This window comes from Notolepis coatsorum, assembly GCF_963971535.1.
Source record: "Notolepis coatsorum genome assembly, contig: SCAFFOLD_281, whole genome shotgun sequence".
Classification (NCBI taxonomy): Eukaryota; Metazoa; Chordata; class Actinopteri; order Aulopiformes; family Paralepididae; genus Notolepis; species Notolepis coatsorum.
In genome coordinates this window covers 207,728-212,673 of record NW_028174369.1, presented here as the reverse complement: position 1 = coordinate 212,673, position 4,946 = coordinate 207,728, and positions in this window count along the sequence as shown.

Genomic DNA, 4,946 nt, shown 5'->3' with positions numbered 1-4,946 from the left:
ACAGCCTCACAGTCACAGAGAAGAAGACGTACAGCCTCACAGTCACAGAGAAGAAGACATACAGCCTCACAGTCACGGAGAAGAAGACATACAACCTCACAGTCACAGAGAAGAAGACACACAACCTCACAGTCACAGAGAAGAAGACACACAACCTCACAGTCACGGAGAAGACATACAACCTCACAGTCACAGAGAAGAAGACACACAACCTCACAGTCACAGAGAAGAAGACATACAGCCTCACAGTCACGGAGAAGAAGACATACAACCTCACAGTCACAGAGAAGAAGACACACAACCTCACAGTCACAGAGAAGAAGACATACAACCTCACAGTCACAGAGAAGAAGACATACAACCTGACAGTCACAGAGAAGAAGACATACAACCTCACAGTCACAGAGAAGAAGACACACAACCTCACAGTCACGGAGAAGAAGACATACAACCTCACAGTCACGGAGAAGAAGACATACAACCTCACAGTCACAGAGAAGAAGACATACAACCTGACAGTCACAGAGAAGAAGACATACAACCTCACAGTCACAGAGAAGAAGACATACAGCCTCACAGAGTCACAGAGAAGAAGACACACAACCTCACAGTCACAGAGAAGAAGACATACAACCTCACAGTCACGGAGAAGAAGACACACAACCTCACAGTCACAGAGAAGAAGACATACAACCTGACAGTCACAGAGAAGAAGACATACAACCTGACAGTCACAGAGAAGAAGACATACAGCCTCACAGTCACAGAGAAGCGAGCGCAAAAGGCAGCGGAGGACGAATATGAATTTGTCTTCAGTGGAACTTGCGAGACGCATGTTCAGCGTCCAATTCTGCGCATAGATCTTTATGACATCAAACGGGCTGTTAGATGTCAGGACAATAACGGTGAACAAAGGCCAAGATATTTCCTCAGATACCTTAATGATGTAATGCATTCTGCCATCGACTAGAGGGGAGCAGCAATCAAGAGGAATATATGGCATTCCTGCCTGATTCCCGGAGCAAATTGTATGGCCATGCTTGACAGGGGTACACATTTATCATTTGCTTTACGATATCCCCCAAATCAGTTCGGAATGCCTTTAAATGCGCCGAAGTAGCAGAGACACACATGTGTTGTTACAGCGAGAACACACTTTATTAATGAAGAACAGTGTTGTTACAGCGAGAACACACTTTATTAATGAAGAACAGTGTTGTTACAGCGAGAACACACTTTATTAATGAAGAACAGTGTTGTTACAGTGAGAACACACTTTATTAATGAAGAACAGCGTTGTTACAGCGAGAACACACTTTATTAATGAAGAACAGTGTTGTTACAGTGAGAACACACTTTATTAATGAAGAACAGTGTTGTTACAGAGAGAACACACTTTATTAATGAAGAACAGTGTTGTTACAGCGAGAACACACTTTATTAATGAAGAACAGTGTTGTTACAGCGAGAACACACTTTATTAATGAAGAACAGTGTTGTTACAGTGAGAACACACTTTATTAATGAAGAACAGTGTTGTTACAGTGAGAACACACTTTATTAATGAAGAACAGTGTTGTTACAGCGAGAACACACTTTATTAATGAAGAACAGTGTTGTTACAGCGAGAACACACTTTATTAATGAAGAACAGTGTTGTTACAGCGAGAACACACTTTATTAATGAAGAACAGCGTTGTTACAGCGAGAACACACTTTATTAATGAAGAACAGTGTTGTTACAGTGAGAACACACTTTATTAATGAAGAACAGTGTTGTTACAGTGAGAACACACTTTATTAATGAAGAACAGTGTTGTTACAGCGAGAACACACTTTATTAATGAAGAACAGTGTTGTTACAGCGAGAACACACTTTATTAATGAAGAACAGTGTTGTTACAGCGAGAACACACTTTATTAATGAAGAGCAGTGTTGTTACAGCGAGAACACACTTTATTAATGAAGAACAGCGTTGTTACAGCGAGAACACACTTTATTAATGAAGAACAGTGTTGTTACAGTGAGAACACACTTTATTAATGAAGAACAGTGTTGTTACAGCGATAACACACTTTATTAATGAAGAACAGTGTTGTTACAGCGAGAACATACTTTATTAATGAAGAACAGTGTTGTTACAGCGAGAACACACTTTATTAATGAAGAACAGTGTTGTTACAGTGAGAACACACTTTATTAATGAAGAACAGTGTTGTTACAGCGATAACACACTTTATTAATGAAGAACAGCGTTGTTACAGCGAGAACATACTTTATTAATGAAGAACAGTGTTGTTACAGCGAGAACACACTTTATTAATGAAGAACAGTGTTGTTACAGCGAGAACACACTTTATTAATGAAGAACAGTGTTGTTACAGTGAGAACACACTTTATTAATGAAGAACAGTGTTGTTACAGCGAGAACACACTTTATTAATGAAGAACAGTGTTGTTACAGTGAGAACACACTTTATTAATGAAGAACAGTGTTGTTACAGCGAGAACACACTTTATTAATGAAGAACAGTGTTGTTACAGAGAGAACACACTTTATTAATGAAGAACAGTGTTGTTACAGCGAGAACACACTTTATTAATGAAGAACAGTGTTGTTACAGAGAGAACACACTTTATTAATGAAGAACAGTGTTGTTACAGTGAGAACACACTTTATTAATGAAGAACAGTGTTGTTACAGTGAGAACACACTTTATTAATGAAGAACAGTGTTGTTACAGCGAGAACACACTTTATTAATGAAGAACAGTGTTGTTACAGTGAGAACACACTTTATTAATGAAGAACAGCGTTGTTACAGTGAGAACACACTTTATTAATGAAGAACAGTGTTGTTACAGCGAGAACACACTTTATTAATGAAGAACAGTGTTGTTACAGCGAGAACACACTTTATTAATGAAGAACAGTGTTGTTATAGTGAGAACACACTTTATTAATGAAGAACAGTGTTGTTACAGTGAGAACACACTTTATTAATGAAGAACAGCGTTGTTACAGTGAGAACACACTTTATTAATGAAGAACAGTGTTGTTACAGTGAGAACACACTTTATTAATGAAGAACAGTGTTGTTACAGCGAGAACACACTTTATTAATGAAGAACAGTGTTGTTACAGCGAGAACACACTTTATTAATGAAGAACAGTGTTGTTACAGTGAGAACACACTTTATTAATGAAGAACAGTGTTGTTACAGCGAGAACACACTTTATTAATGAAGAACAGTGTTGTTACAGCGAGAACACACTTTATTAATGAAGAACAGTGTTGTTATAGTGAGAACACACTTTATTAATGAAGAACAGTGTTGTTACAGTGAGAACACACTTTATTAATGAAGAACAGCGTTGTTACAGTGAGAACACACTTTATTAATGAAGAACAGCGTTGTTACAGTGAGAACACACTTTATTAATGAAGAACACTGTTGTTACAGTGAGAACACACTTTATTAATGAAGAACAGTGTTGTTACAGCGAGAACACACTTTATTAATGAAGAACAGTGTTGTTACAGCGAGAACACACTTTATTAATGAAGAACAGTGTTGTTACAGTGAGAACACACTTTATTAATGAAGAACAGTGTTGTTACAGCGAGAACACACTTTATTAATGAAGAACAGTGTTGTTACAGCGAGAACACACTTTATTAATGAAGAACAGTGTTGTTACAGTGAGAACACACTTTATTAATGAAGAACAGTGTTGTTACAGTGAGAACACACTTTATTAATGAAGAACAGTGTTGTTACAGCGAGAACACACTTTATTAATGAAGAACAGTGTTGTTACAGTGAGAACACACTTTATTAATGAAGAACAGTGTTGTTACAGTGAGAACACACTTTATTAATGAAGAACAGTGTTGTTACAGCGAGAACACACTTTATTAATGAAGAACAGTGTTGTTACAGCGAGAACACACTTTATTAATGAAGAACAGTGTTGTTACAGCGAGAACACACTTTATTAATGAAGAACAGTGTTGTTACAGTGAGAACACACTTTATTAATGAAGAACAGCGTTGTTACAGCGAGAACACACTTTATTAATGAAGAACAGTGTTGTTACAGTGAGAACACACTTTATTAATGAAGAACAGTGTTGTTACAGAGAACACACTTTATTAATGAAGAACAGTGTTGTTACAGCGAGAACACACTTTATTAATGAAGAACAGTGTTGTTACAGCGAGAACACACTTTATTAATGAAGAACAGTGTTGTTACAGCGAGAACACACTTTATTAATGAAGAACAGTGTTGTTACAGTGAGAACACACTTTATTAATGAAGAACAGTGTTGTTACAGAGAGAACACACTTTATTAATGAAGAACAGTGTTGTTACAGCGAGAACACACTTTATTAATGAAGAACAGTGTTGTTACAGTGAGAACACACTTTATTAATGAAGAACAGCGTTGTTACAGCGAGAACACACTTTATTAATGAAGAACAGTGTTGTTACAGCGAGAACACACTTTATTAATGAAGAACAGTGTTGTTACAGCGAGAACACACTTTATTAATGAAGAACAGTGTTGTTACAGCGAGAACACACTTTATTAATGAAGAACAGTGTTGTTACAGCGAGAACACACTTTATTAATGAAGAACAGTGTTGTTACAGTGAGAACACGCTTTATTAATGAAGAACAGTGTTGTTACAGTGAGAACACGCTTTATTAATGAAGAACAGTGTTGTTACAGAGAACACACTTTATTAATGAAGAACAGCGTTGTTACAGTGAGAACACGCTTTATTAATGAAGAACAGTGTTGTTACAGAGAACACACTTTATTAATGAAGAACAGCGTTGTTACAGCGAGAACACACTTTATTAATGAAGAACAGCGTTGTTACAGCGAGAACACACTTTATTAATGAAGAACAGTGTTGTTACAGCGAGAAC